This window comes from Erythrolamprus reginae, chromosome 5, assembly GCF_031021105.1.
Source record: "Erythrolamprus reginae isolate rEryReg1 chromosome 5, rEryReg1.hap1, whole genome shotgun sequence".
NCBI lineage: Eukaryota > Metazoa > Chordata > Lepidosauria > Squamata > Dipsadidae > Erythrolamprus > Erythrolamprus reginae.
In genome coordinates this window covers 64449754-64464616 of record NC_091954.1, presented here as the reverse complement: position 1 = coordinate 64464616, position 14863 = coordinate 64449754, and the positions used below count along the sequence as shown (strand labels likewise).

Below are 14863 nucleotides of genomic sequence, written 5' to 3'. Positions count from 1 at the left end.
GAACCCTATACTAAATATTATCAAGTGGCAGATAGCCAGCAATTAGTCAATTTAACTTTGGACACAATAGACTAAATATGTTTCCAATTCCAAGATCAAAAATAATAATAAAGAGAAAATCAAAATGATTTCATTTTTGCCTCAATGTCAGGAGAAAATAGCCTGAAATGAAATAACAATTTATTAAATATATATATATATATCTTACCATTATAAAGAAATTTCCACAAACAAAGCAAGAATAATTACACTAGAACATACTTATTTTTATTTAAAATTGCTCAAATAGCTTGTGTACAAATTAGGTTTCAGTCTAATAGTCAATCATAATTTTGTGAATAAAACATTGAGATTCCAAGGAATAATCAATGGCACAGAAGATATTCAAAAGGCTATTTTAAGAGATTAAGCAAGGTGAATCCTTGCTGACCTGAAATGATAATCCTGCCCTAATGTTACCTTTCCGTGTATCTGAAATTACAAGTGAAAAAATAGATGGCGATGAAATACACTATTCTCTTGTACTGTCATTTCAGGTTTAATTTCTAAGTAGATCCATAGTGAATATCTTATGGGTATTTGGTTTAGTAATTAGTGCCTCCTTTCCTTCCTATTACATATATCTGTGATAGAAATAATCCTTGGCAAGAATTTAAAGTCAGGGTAGCAGCAATTCTGATTGTGGCATGGCCTTTCAATGCAAGAATCGTTTCAAATGTGGCCATAACAAGCAAGAACACAAAATCAATTATACATAAAATATTAGTGAACACCCCCCTCCGCCCCCCACAAACCTCTGTGATTATTGGCTGCAAAGGAAGCAATTGACAACTTTACAAATGTTAGTCGGTTATTATTTTTCACTACCACCAGTGTTGTGCTTATATCCAGTTTTCATTATAGACACCGCTGGTTCTTATAGCACAAGAGAGGACTGCTTTTTCAGTGGGTGAAGTTTAATCCAGCTACATCATTTCTTTGCTTTCTTTTTCTTCTTCCTGTGCCGCTCTTCGCTGCTGTCCTCCTCTTCACTGGTAGTTGGGGTGGGTTCCCTCCTTATGATTGTCTTCTCTATCTTGTATTCTTGTTCTCCTACACTGGGGTTTCCTTTGACAATAAATTCACCATTCTGATACATTATGGAAACATCTGTCTTTGGATACGTGCCGTAGACTCTTCTTAGATCATCTTTCACGAAGTCTGGCAAGTCCCTCCTAGGCCCCACAACCCGTGCAAGTCTACCCCAATGGAGCTCTCCTCTCAGAACAAACCCTTCAGGCCACAGATCCAATCTTGGTCTCCGGACTGGCATAGGAGGATGATAGTTACTGTAAGGCTGGTACGGAGGAACAGAAGTCACCTGGGGAAAGGGCCAGAAAGGATAAGGGTGAAAAAAAGGATTTGAACCATAGATGGGATGGTACATCATTTGGTTGGATAAACTGTCATTGTAACCATAGTCCATGTTATAATCCATGATAGCAAGAGGATTGTAAGTGTTGTGCATTGGAACCTGGGGCAGGAATCCATAAGGATAATTCTGAAACATGCCAGGGTAGTACAGAGCCATACTTGTAGATGGTCCACACAGCTTCTTCTTAACCAAATGTCACTTTTTCATGAAGCATTTCACTTAGGGTTGTTTTTTTCTTCCACACTGTAAGGACAAAGTAAGAGATGCTGAACTTCTTGAAAACATAAATAGTTCATATCTACTTATCCACTCTAAATATTTTGAGAAATTGCATGTAAAGTATACACATTTTCTAAAATGAAATTTGTTCAGGGGCAACATTTATAATATGCCTAAAGGGACTTTTTTCCCTACAAATAACGATTTCACAATTAGTGCTGTAAACAATTACCGCACTTCAATAGCTTTGAAGCTTGTTGAGACAAGTTCTGTGTACCTACTATGGGGTTCTAATAAACAAAAAGGAGAAAGCTTTTCATTCACCTGCTTCACCAGGAAACGGGGAGTGATGTAAACAATGTAAAGCAGTATTCAGTTTTACTGTATGTATTGGAAAACATAGGCCTGAGGCTACATTTTAAAATGTACTTGGATCCTTTTTACTTGTTTTTGAAGCCATGATTCAGGGTAGAAGAGAATTTCAACTTTGTCTGAATCACAATTTTGTATGTGTACATATAAGTGGTGTTCTTATTGCACATTAAGCCACCGATTATTGCACATTAAGCCACAGATTAATTTTAGTTTCCCAAATAAATTATACTTGGATATGTTTTCATAAGTAGTTGTGATTTAGAACACACAATTGCTGGGTTCACATCAAATGGGGAGCCTTGCAGAAGCACCTCACAGAGTATTTAACAATCAACAGACTCAAACTCAACCCGGATAAGACGGATTGGCTGTGGGTTCTGCCTCCCAAGGACAATTCCATCTGTCTGTCCATAACTCTGGGGGGGTGGAATTATTGACCCCCTCAGAGAGGGTCCGCAACTTGGGCGTCCTCCTCGATTCACAGCTCACATTAGAGAACTATCTTTCAGCTGTGGCGAGGGGGGCGTTTGCCCAGGTTTGCCTGGTGCACCAGTTGCGGCCCTACCTGGACCGGGACTCATTGCTCACAGTCACTCATGCCCTCATCACCTCGAGGCTCGACTACTGTAATGCTCTCTACATGGGGCTACCTTTGAAAAGTGTTTGGAAACTTCAGATCGTGCAGAATGCAGCTGCGAGAGCTATCATGGGCTTTCCTAAATACGCCCATGTCACACCAACACTCTGCAGTCTGCATTGGTTGCCGATCAGTTTCCGGTCACAATTCAAAGTGTTGGTTATGACCTATAAAGCCCTTCATGGCACCGGACCAGAATACCTCCGGGACCGCCTTCTGCCACACGAATCCCAGCGACCAGTTAGGTCCCACAGAGTTGGCCTTCTCCTGGTCCCGTCAATTAAACAATGTCGTTTGGCGGGACCCAGGGGAAGAGCCTTCTCTGTGGCAGCCCCGACCCTTTGGAACCAACTCCCCCCAGATATCAGAGTTGCCCCCACCCTCCTTTCGTAAGCTTCTTAAAACCCACCTCTGTCGTCAGGCATGGGGGAATTGAGACTTTCCCTCACCCTAGGCTTATAAAATTTATGCATGGTATGTTAGTATGTATGATTGGTTTTTAAATTGGGGTTTTAAATTAACTTAAATATTAGATTTGTTTACATTGTATTATTGCTGCTGTTAGCCGCCCCGAGTCTACGGAGAGGGGCGTCATACAAATCTGATAAATAAATAAATAAATAAATAAATAAATAAATAAATAAACAAACAAACAAACAAACAAACAAACAAACAAACAAATAAATAAATACTTGATTTCTGTGCCAGGGGACTTCCCATATTATGCTTTCCCATTTACATGCCTAAATGGAAAGTAGGCTGAAGAGGGGGGAAAAGCCAGGCACAATCACTGTGTTTATTTCCAAGAATTGCTATAGATTTCCTGGATGCCAAAATAAAACCGAAAGGAGCATCAATATAGCATTCTGATTAAAAAACAGACAAGGAACTAGCAAGCATCCAGAGAGACTAAACAGAGAGGATACCAGCAACAAACTAAATCTGTCATTTCCAAGGAAAACAAGGCTTTTGACAGAACCAGTGAAATGTGTTTTCTCTTATAAGAAACAGGCAGGAGGGAGCCTGAATCCAACCAGCACAATAGTGAGGGCAAAATTAAAGTCCTCAACATTGCACTATGGTCCCATTGTGCCTCGGTCTCTCCCAACCTTCAGCCGTTGCTTATATTAAAAATCAATTAATGGTAATTGTTCTGCCGGGCTCTCTGGTAGAAGCCTCCCGAAAATTCACGGGTACAAATTTCAGACACACACAAGTTTGAAAGTTGAAAACAATGTCCTTTATCACAAAATTCAAAAGAAACAAAGCACCCTTTTTGTATTGCAAAGAGCACTCTTCCCCAAAACAACCTTGTAGGCTGTACAAGTCCCTTAATCAGTCCTTAAGTACTTAGCTAGTAGCTGTGAAGAAACGTCACAGCCCTCCTTCTTCCCACTAAGTGAAACACACACACACTTTACTCTGCTTTGGTGTCAAAGGCGTGAAAAATCCACAAACAAAGTTCAGAAACAGCGAGGCACGATCCTGAAGAACTGCAATCAGATAATCTTCCACAACGGCCAAACTAGCAGGCTGCTATTTATAGCAGCAGCTCTAATTACTGGAACCCCACCCAAACACAGGTGGCCTCTCTTATCTCCTGTAATATGTCCTCAGTTGGTCTCTTCGATGTATAAGTCTGCGCCTGTGTGGGTCTAACACTGTCATCTGAATCGACCGAAGATAATGGTGATTGGCTTCCTGGGCTGTGTGCCAAGCCCCCCTCTTCCAAGTCACCCCCACCTTCTTCTTGGTCCGAGGAAACTGCACTCCCTGACTCTGCCGGCAACAAAACAGGTCTAGGACATGTTGACGTTTCCCCTGCCTCCACCTCCACATTCCCTGGGGCAGGAGCTGGGCCAGAGCCAACCACAAGTAATAATAGTAATATTATAAACAATAATAAAGTAATGTTCATACTTTGCAATAAATGTTATGCTTTGACTATGACACTGTATTGCATATTTTAATATACCAGGAAATGGCAAATTATCTATGCATCTCCTAAAACAATGAAAATCAATTTACCGAAAGCTCTTCCTGACCTCACTTCAGTAACACAGAGTTGGTTCGGTCAATTCTCAAGCATATTCTCAGGAACTGCATTTGAAATAAACAGTGATGGTAACTCTTTCCTAATAGAAATACAAATCGCCACCCAGAGCTAAAAAGCAGCCAAAATAATGTATTTTAAAAATCAATGTGGTTGACTAGCTAAAACATAAGGAAAAATACAACATTTTCCTTTTCTTTCTCTTTTCATTTCACTTTCTGCAACATCAAAGAGATAAACATCAACTTCCATTGCTAATTTAATATCGGAAATAGACTTTCCTAAAAGGAAAAATCTACGTTTTCCTCTCTGCGGCTGATCAATACTCCCCCCCCCCCAATTTCACAAGCTCCACTATTAGAATCAAGCTACAGTTATGTGTTTCACAGTCTGTTTTAAGATTTTAATCTTCACACCAATCTTTGCTTTGCATTTTATACCCAACCCCATAACCTTTGTCTTGAATACAAGATTTCACAATCTAGAATGGGACACACACATAGAGATACACATAGAGTCTAGCTCTGTTTAAAGGAATTAAAAAAATAGAATCAAATGCCCCCTAAATCCTGCATTAAAAATGAAAGTAACATTACCAACCATAGTAGTGCCACAGCGGCAAGTAAGTCCCCGTCCAAGCAATACGCAAGAATATGTACGGAAATCAATTATCACTGCCACAGCTCCTGCCGACCTAGCAGTTTGAAAGCATGCAAGAAGTTAAATAGAATTCCAGTTTGGTAGGAAAGTAATAATGTTCCATGCACCTCGCTTAATAGTCATGCTGGCCACATGACCATAGAAGTGTCTTCAGACAATGCTTGCTCCTTCGGCTAGGAAATGGAGATGAGTACCATACCTTAGTGTAAGATCTTTACACAATCTCTCCCTCCCTCCGTCCCTCCCTCTCTTTCAGGTTTTGTTGTCTGGAGAATAGGACAAAGGAATGCATAGCAACCAATAAACTCTGGAAAGCAGGAGAACATTCTTGCAGATATGATCTCAATCGTTTCTTATTGAGATTACAGTATTAGAAACATAGAAGTCTGACGGCAGAAAAAGACCTCATGGTCCATCTAGTCTGCCCTTATACTATTTTCTGTATTTTATCTTAGGATGGATCTATGTTTATCCCAGGCATGTTTAAATTCAGTAACTGTAGATTTATCTACCACGTCTGCTGGAAGTTTGTTCCAAGGATCTACTACTCTTTCAGTAAAATAATATTTTCTCATGTTGCTTTTGATCTTTCCCCCAACTAACTTCAAATTGTGTCCCCTTGTTCTTGTGTTCACTTTCCTATTAAAAACACTTCCCTCCTGGACCTTATTGAACCCTTTAATATATTTAAATGTTTCGATCATGTCCCCCCTTTTCCTTCTGTCCTCCAGACTATACAGATTGAGTTCATTAAGTCTTTCCTGATACGTTTTATGCTTAAGACCTTCCACCATTCTTGTAGCCCGTCTTTGGACCCGTTCAATTTTGTCAATATCTTTTTGTAGGTGAGGTCTCCAGAACTGAACACAGTATTCCAAATGTGGTCTCACCAGCATTCTATATAGCGGGATCATAATCTCCCTCTTCCTGCTTGTTATACCTCTAGCTATGCAGCCAAGCATCCTACTTGCTTTCCCTACGTATTGTATATGTTCTGAACCTCCTTGCCTTTTTAAAGTAACACACCAGCTTTGTTTATCCGATTACTGACTCTATGTATTACCACATATGTATTCTATCACTATTTCCTCCTACTTATTTTATTTTGGAATTAGACTACGTATGCATTTTATTATATTAATAAGTTTGCAAAACTAATCATCCAATAAACAAGCCACTTTTATCTGGTTGAAAATAAAACTACACAAACACACACACACACTCACACAGAGTGAGTCCCTCAGGGGAAACTAAAAGGTACCAAGCATAACCCAACTAAACGGGTTCTTTAATATTTTAGTAATAATGTACAATACATTAAATACAATTTCAAAAGTCATGATAGGATTCAACAGATTTGATTAAAGTTTCTTCAGGTGAAACTTCAATTGCATCATCATGGCTACCATCCTGACTTTAATTTTAAAGATAAAGTTACAAAGCTGAATAAATCCCATTAACAAGGTTAAGGGAGTTTATCAGGAAAAAAGTTATAGGTCTTTGGTAATCAAGCCTGTAAACAGGGCTACAAAGTTTGAAGTACAAAAAAATAACCCTTGTGCTTCAAGCACTGATGTTAGTTAATTAGTTGGGTAATGAAATACAGCAGTGTTTTTCAACCAGTGTGCCGCGAGACATGGTCAGGTGTGCTGCGAAGCTCAGAGAGAGAAAGAAAACAAGAGAGAGAGAAAGAAAGAAAGAAAGAGAGAGCGAGAGAGAAAGCAAGCAAGAGAGAGAGAAAGAAAGAAAACAAGAGAGAAAGAAAGACAGAGAAAGAAAGCAAGAGAGAGAGAAAGAGAATAAGAGAGAAAGAAAGCAAGAGAGAGCAAGAAAGAAAGCAAGAGAGAGAAAGAGAAAGAGATGGAGGGAAGGTGGGAGAGAGAAAGACATAGAGGGAGGGAGAGAGAAATAGAGCAAAAAAGAGAAAAGAAGGAAGAGAGAAAGAAAGGGATGGAGAGAGAGAAAAAAAGAGGAAGGGAGAGAAAGAGGGAGGGAGAAATAGAGCGAAAGGAAGAGAGAATTTTTTTGTCCAAACTTTTTTTAGCGCCCCCCCCTCAATGTGCCCCATGGTTTTGAAAATGTAAAAAATGTGCCGCGGCTCACAAAAGGTTGAAAATCACTGAAATACAGTATCTGCAGGAAAACAATCAAGCCCAGAGAGCATCAAGGATTACTTTATCAATTTGTGCTTTTCCCTATTATTGTACAATGTTTAAGTTTAATGTTCTCCCATACATGACATTATAGGTTTGGGAGCTAATACACTTGGGCCTATTTAAGCAGGGGTCTTCAAACTTGGCAACTTTAAAACTTGTGGACTTCAACTCCCAGAATTCTCCAGCCAGCTATGCTTAAGTCTCAAAGTTGCCAAGTTGAAGACCTCTGTGTTAGTGGGACTACCAAAGATGCTGCTTTAAAAAAAATCTCATAGCTTCCAACTCTGGTTTGCATAAATCCAAATAAGCAGCTTGTGATAGCAAACATACAAAATTAACTGGTGGTGGCTGTTCTTGTTTTTACAGCCTAGATCTATATGCAGATCTAGATGTATTAAACTGAATTACTATTTTTAAATATGTAAAAAAACTCCAATTGTTATAGAAACAAAAATGTAAAAATCAAGAAAAATACAGGGAGAGAGAAGCAAGAGATGTAAATTTTCTCAGGAAAACTTCATGCAGGATCAAAGTTTTAGTAACTACTAATACCGATGATGATTTACTATCTAAGGAATCTTGAGTAGCAAAAGTGAAAAAAGGCTATCACTTCTTTGTCCAGGCTTCTGACCTTCCAAAGTATATCCATTTGGTTGGTAAACAATATTGAAAGCTGGACTAGATGGGCTTATAGATGATTCAGCATAACTATTTGTTTATAACTTATTTATCTTTTTTTTCTTTAAAAGCATGGCAAAACAGGATGCAGTAAAACAATGTTATAAGATTTGCTATCCAGCATAAAATTTAAGGACAAATCAACCACGTTTTTTTGTTTTGTTCATCCTGGTTTGATGAAATGAACACTGGGTATAGAGTCCTCAAGGAGTTGGGCTGCTTAAAAATCTATTAAATTAAATATCCGTATTAAATTTATCCATGATTAACTGAATCAGGGTTTATTCAGTTAACCTGGGCTAGATTAATAAAACACATTGTGCCGCATTTTAGCTTATTGCATTGCACAAAATTCACATCTAAGTCAAACAGCATGCTTTGTTTTGGCCACTCTTGACTCCTAGCAACTGCCTAGACTAGTCCCTGAGTTCTTGGCAAGATTTTCAGAAATGCTTTGCTATTGCCTTCTTTTGCACTAGTGTATTTGACTGGCCCAAGGTTACACAACTGGTTTTGTGCCTAAGGCAAGACTAGAACTTTGTCTCCTTGCTTCTACCCTAGTGCTTTAAACTGTTCTCCTAGCATGTTTGTCCATATTCCGTTGGACCATGGTTTATCAATTAATCCAATCTTCTATCTTCTCATATTTTACAGATTCATAAACTAGCTGCTCAGGACATATTTGCAGATTTTAGGTTAAAATATTAGTTGGCTAGCTTGTTATAAAATATATTCTTTGGACTCAGACAGCAGCACAATCTGCTAGCCTTTAGATAATATACTGTTATGTAGTTAACATAATTGTGATAATTTTTACATTACACTGAACCATAAACCATAACCACATTGGTCAAGTTCTCACAGCATAGCCTTTGGCCAGCAAACTGCAAGTCCACAATAGGTCAGGCATATCTACTATTTCATAAATAATCTTATAATCTTAGTAATCACAGAGACGTAAGATATACCCTATTAGTATCCATACCTGGTACACTTCAACAAGAATTGAACATTGTGCTGTTTTCAGCAATAACAAAAATAACAACAAAAACCCCAACAAAAATGTTAGAGAAACAAAGCTAATTAGACAATGGATTAAAATTTCTATCTCCCCCATTGTTGCAAGTTATGCTAGTTAGAGATTGTGAGAATTACAGTCTATCATATCTGGAGACCATTCAGCTGGAGGAAGATGGTCTAACCTTTAGGTAACAGACTAGAAAGCCTCACTGGCATTTTAAATTCAGTAATACAGTACACTCAACAACAATCAAATAGCATCTCCCAACTACTGCCTCTATAACTATTAGTCAAGAATTAGAACTGCCCTACTATTATAAAAATAACATATTACAGAAAGCATGCGTAAATATTTAATAAAATTACCAAATTATTATATTTCACAACTTTAAAAATGCATCACTACTAAATATTGATTACCTTTTAGGACTTTGAATCCCACCCTATTCTTCTACCTAAAAACTAAAAAATGGTATCAAACAATCATACACTAACCAGTCTTTACTTGCAACTCTCTCTTCCCCTACACTTATTACTTTCAGCTCTTTCCTCCTCATTGGCTCCTTTTATCAACCCCAGACAACACCTGGGGCAATTAACTAGCCATCATTCATTCTTTGTTAGGCAAAGAAAATTCTAATACAAATCTAATACAAATTCTGTCATTAGGCACAGATAGTGTATTATTTAAAATTAGGAATCAATTTCCTTCCAACTTTACACTTGTTTGAAAAACTTTCCATCTAAGTCGTCACAATTCAAACGCTTGCTTGCAGGTACTACTTCTCATCTTACTATCTCTCTCTTCTTTCTCTCTTCTCTCTTTTTTTCTCTCCCTTTTCTCCCTTTCTACCCTTTCTTTTCCCACATTACTGTTGGATTATTAAATATTGCAGCTATAAGATATTTAAATAAGAACTCTGAATACGAAATATTTATAAATGGACAAATACCTGAAATGTATATACAATAATATACAGTATATAAGCTGTGATATAACAATACTGTTTACCCCACTCCCCTCCCACTTTTCTTTTCTGTACTGTACTCCCATCCCACCTCCCCCTGTTTTATTCCTTTTTGTATAAATTAATAAAGTATATTTTTTTTTTAAAGAAAAACTTTCAAAATTAATGATGCTAAAAGTAGGAAATGGCATTTTTTCCACAAGGGAAAATTTGAAAAAATAAATGTAGGAGAAGATGTGTTATGCTCTTTGATGTTAGCTGTCAAGCAGTGTGTTCCCAGCCTTGGGCATTTCTGGGAATTCAGCTCCCAGAATTCTAATGCCAGCATGGCCATTAATAAAAATATGGCAATTTAAGTCCATTACCCTGGAAGTGGCCATGGTTGGAAAACATTGCAGTAAAGTGTAAACCCACAGAACAGGTTAACATCATGGGCTATATTATTATTATTATAGGTTAATTGAGCTGTGTGGGTGGGCCTTATTATAAAGAGCCCACATAACTCTAATTATAGTTTGCGGTTTAAGATTATTTGTATCATGTGCCTCATTTCTGATTAGCAACATTTGAAACTACAGTACTACTAAATTTCAGCTCAACTCAATTATCCATGGCCCTAATTTTGTTTCATTCCTTTTGCTGTTTAAATGTCTATTATGTAATTGTTTTTGTCTGCTGGATTGATTTGTTATAATGGAGTGATATAAAATGTTGTGAATAAGAAAAAAAGATAAACAAGTCACGGTCATAGAGTTGGAATGACACGATAGACACAGTATTCACATCCCGCTGTGCCCCCAGGAGATATCCAGAACTTCTCTGCAAAGAACAATTCTGCTCATCTGCTCCATCCATCTAAAGATGACTTTTTGAGAGACCTGAACCTACATGCAGGTGGTACTGACTAGGTATTAGGCCTTAATTGTAGTGGCCCCTATGTTTTTGGAATATATTCCCTCTGAAGATAAATGTTGTCCCATGTCACCTTTTCTTCTGAAGAACCACAAAGACTGTTTATTTCAATGGGTTTTTGAACCCATGGATTGATGGGTGAGCAACTAGACATTATGTCCTTACTAGAACTGAAATATTGATTATTTTTTTTGGTAGTCACACAATAATAGCAGTAGACAAATATTGTAAATAAATACAAAGAGCTAATTGGAGTAGGATGTAACCTGAAGATTGTATGATTTACCTGTTTTATTGAATACACTACAATTTTGTCACTCATTTAGTCAATCAGAACTGCAGAAAAAACAATTACTGCTAACCTGCCTTACACTGAGGACCTGTATATTGCATGAGTCCAAAAGAGGGCCATAAAAATATTTGCTGGCTCCTCGCATCTTGGACATAAATTGTTTCAACTCCTATCCTCAAAACAACGTTTTAGAGCACTGTACACTAACAACTGGACACAAGAACATTTTTTTCTGAATGCCATCACTCTGCTAATCAAATAATTATCTCATCACTGTCAAATTATTTACTAAGACTGTATTGCTATTACTATTATCTCCTCCCACTTTTGACTGTAACTGGTTGTTTGTATCCTTAAGATTTTTATTAATATCTATTGTTTCCTCATTGCTTATTTGACCCCTATGACAATCACTAAGTGTTGTACCTCATGATTCTTGACAAATGTATCTTTTCTTTTATGTACGCTGAGAGCATATGCACCAAAGACAAATTCCTTGTGTGTGTCCAATCACACTTGTCCAATAAAGAATTCTATTCTATTTCAGTCTATTTACCAAATAATAGTTGTGCACAAAGTTTAAAACACATGTCAGTGGTAATTCATTTCTTTTGGGGTATAGGCTAGTAATAGTAATATCAATTCTAGGATAGTTTTTATTCATGAACTTTTACATGATGTGGAAATAAATCTCAACATTTAATAGATCATTGTAAGTTATCTCTTTTCAAAGTTTTAAATTAGCTATCAAATGTAATGGATTATAACATAACATCAGAAATTAGTTCAGAAATCAGACCAAATGGGAAAGGGAGGAAATGTCCTAAGAGACAAATCAGGTTTTCTATTTTATTATGTGCAATATTGCTATTTAAGCTATGTTAATAGATACAAATGTTTCCCAATATAATATTCTTATAAAACAGTCATGATATTCCTGTGCTTTAGTAAGTGGAATCTGTGACTCATCATTGGCAACGGATATTACAAATATTGTAAAACAATATTTACAGAACAAAGTGAATTAACTATTTTCCTTGACTCATGTATGATGCAGGCCTTCTCAGAAGCAGCTGAGCAAAACACACACATGGGCTTCTGAGGATATCCGCCTCAATTCTTTTTAGGCTATTTTGAACTATGTAGTGCCATTGATTTAAATAGAATTTTATTCCATATAGAGTGGTACCTCTACTTAAGAACTTAATTCGTTCCGTGACAAGGTTCTTAAGTAGAAAAGTTTGTAAGTAGAAGCAATTTTTCCCATAGGAATCAATGTAAAAGCAGATAATGCGTGCAAACCCATTAGGAAAGAAATAAAAGCTCGGAATTTGGGTGGGAGGAGGAGGAGGGGAATCAAAAAAATTCCAAAACTAAGGCTTAAAAAAAAGAGGGACTCTGAGGCAGCGAGGAGCACGCGCCTCCCATACACCTGGTGCGAGGCTGCCTCCCATACATTGCGCCAGAGAGAGGGGGAGAGGGGGGAACCTCCTGCTCCTTTTACCGAAAGGTTATTGCTGCTGCTACCTGCTTCCTCTTCCTTCCCATGCTGAAGGGCTCCCCTCTCCTCTCGCTCACTCGCTTTGTAGCTGGCGCCTTTCCTTCACTGTGGTGATTCCTCGGTTTGGCTGAAGCCGAGTTGATCCAGACGGGGCAAAGCGCCCCCTTTTGCCTTTCCGTGCCCAGATGCTCCGGGAGGCAACCTCGCGCTGGGTGTATGGGAGACAGCACAAGAGAATCACCACATGAAGTGGTTTATTCCCACTCCAAGCGCCCAGAGAAAGGAAAACGCTCTGCTCTGGACTTCCAAAGCCTCTTTAAGCACCACCAAAAGGCTCCTCTGGCAGCCCAAAAAGCCCGAGATGGCCAGGATTAAAGAGGGAATGGCAAGAAGCTGGCCAGGCCTTCATGCCACTATCAAATTTCCTGGGAAATTTCCAGGCTCAGGTTCTTAAGTAGAAAATGATTTTTAAGAAGAGGCAAAACAATCTTGAACACTTATCTAGAAAAGTTCTTAAGTAGAGGTGTTCTTAGGTAGAGGTACCACAGTACTGAAAACCAGGGATGAAATCCAGCAGGTTCTAGCAGGTTCTGGAGAACCGGTATCAGAAATTTTGAGTAATTGGGAGAACCGGTAGTGGACTTTTTGAGTAGTCTGGAGAACCGGCAAATAGGCTGGCGCCTGAGTGGGGCAGGAATGGAGATTCTGCAGTATCCTTCCCTTGCCACACACACTAAGCCACACCCACAGAACCTATAGTAAAAAACATTGGATTTCACCACTGCTGAAAACACCACAAATCTGATTCTATAACGTCCTACAGTCATTATAAATTACATAACAGAATTCAACACATTATTGGACTGCCTTCTGCCGCACGAATCCCAGCGACCGATTAGGTCCCACAGAGTTGGCCTTCTCTGGGTCCCGTCAACAAAACTATATTGTCTGGCGGGACCCAGGGGAAGAGCCTTCTCTGTGGTGGCCCCAACCATCTGGAATCAGCTCCCCCCAGAGATCAGGACTGCCCCCACCCTCCTTGCCTTTCGCAAACTCTTAAAAACCCACCTCTGCTGCCAGTCATGGGGAAATTGATTCCCCCTGGCCATTCCGTTTTATGTATGGTTTGTTTGGGGTGTATGATTGTTTTTATATTAAAGGTTTTAACTGTTTTTTAATTATTGGATTTGCACTGTGCTTTGCTGTTGTGAGCCGCTCCAAGTCTCCGGAGAGGGGTGGCATACAAATCTAATAAATAAATAATAATAATAATGATGATGATGATGATGAATAAAAGTTAATTATGTTGAAAGAGATAACCTAATTGGTGGGAGCAGTTTAGGGGAGTAAATAGTATCCCCAGAATGAATAAAATCCTTGAATAAAGACTTATTCAATTTTCCCCCCATAATAAACATCTAACTCGCTTCTTGGATATTCTGGAAATGCATTGCTTTATGTTTTAAAATTATAGATCTTGTTTTGGTAGCTGCTCTATTGGAATCCAAATGAACTGAGCAAATACTGAAACAGATTAACAGCGTTGGAAGGGACTTTGCAGGTCCTCTATTCCAACCCCTTGCCCAAGCAGGAGACCTTACATCAGCCTCTACCAAACATTTCTAACTTGCTGGTTTATATTTAAAACATGCACACTATTATCCGACGTCACCGATCTGCATATCATCTCCATGATGCCCCACATACGTTTGAAATTCTTACAGGACAACAACAATCTGGAATTGTAACATAAACAGGATTTACATTATACTTAAGAAATTAGGACCCCGAAGAAAACATCCTGAAGTTTGGACGCAAAGCATACGGATCGCGGTAAAAGATCACTCCCGCAACAACCATTTTCTTCACAATGAACTAATTCTGCCGAACGTTTCTTTTTATTATTATTACTGCCCACACCAAACATGGCGTTTAAAGCTCCGCCGCTTTCAGTGTTAAAGATGGCCGCCCTGTGAAC

The 14863-nt window shown here is 38.5% G+C and overlaps 1 long non-coding RNA gene across 3 annotated transcripts; it reads right to left on the bottom strand.

Annotated features, from left to right (window-relative positions):
- Positions 1-245: 245 nt before the first annotated feature.
- On the bottom strand, positions 246-14836 carry LOC139167836 (uncharacterized). Of its 3 annotated transcripts, none has more exons than XR_011559200.1 (3): positions 14650-14836; positions 5299-5392; positions 246-1657 (listed from the first exon to the last, which is right to left on the bottom strand). It is a non-coding gene; the product is annotated as an uncharacterized lncRNA (long non-coding RNA). The 3 variants fall into 3 exon arrangements; XR_011559199.1 differs by lacking the exon at positions 14650-14836 and adding an exon at positions 9633-9767; XR_011559198.1 differs by lacking the exon at positions 14650-14836 and adding an exon at positions 5496-5606.
- Between the last annotated feature and the right edge of the window lie 27 nt (positions 14837-14863).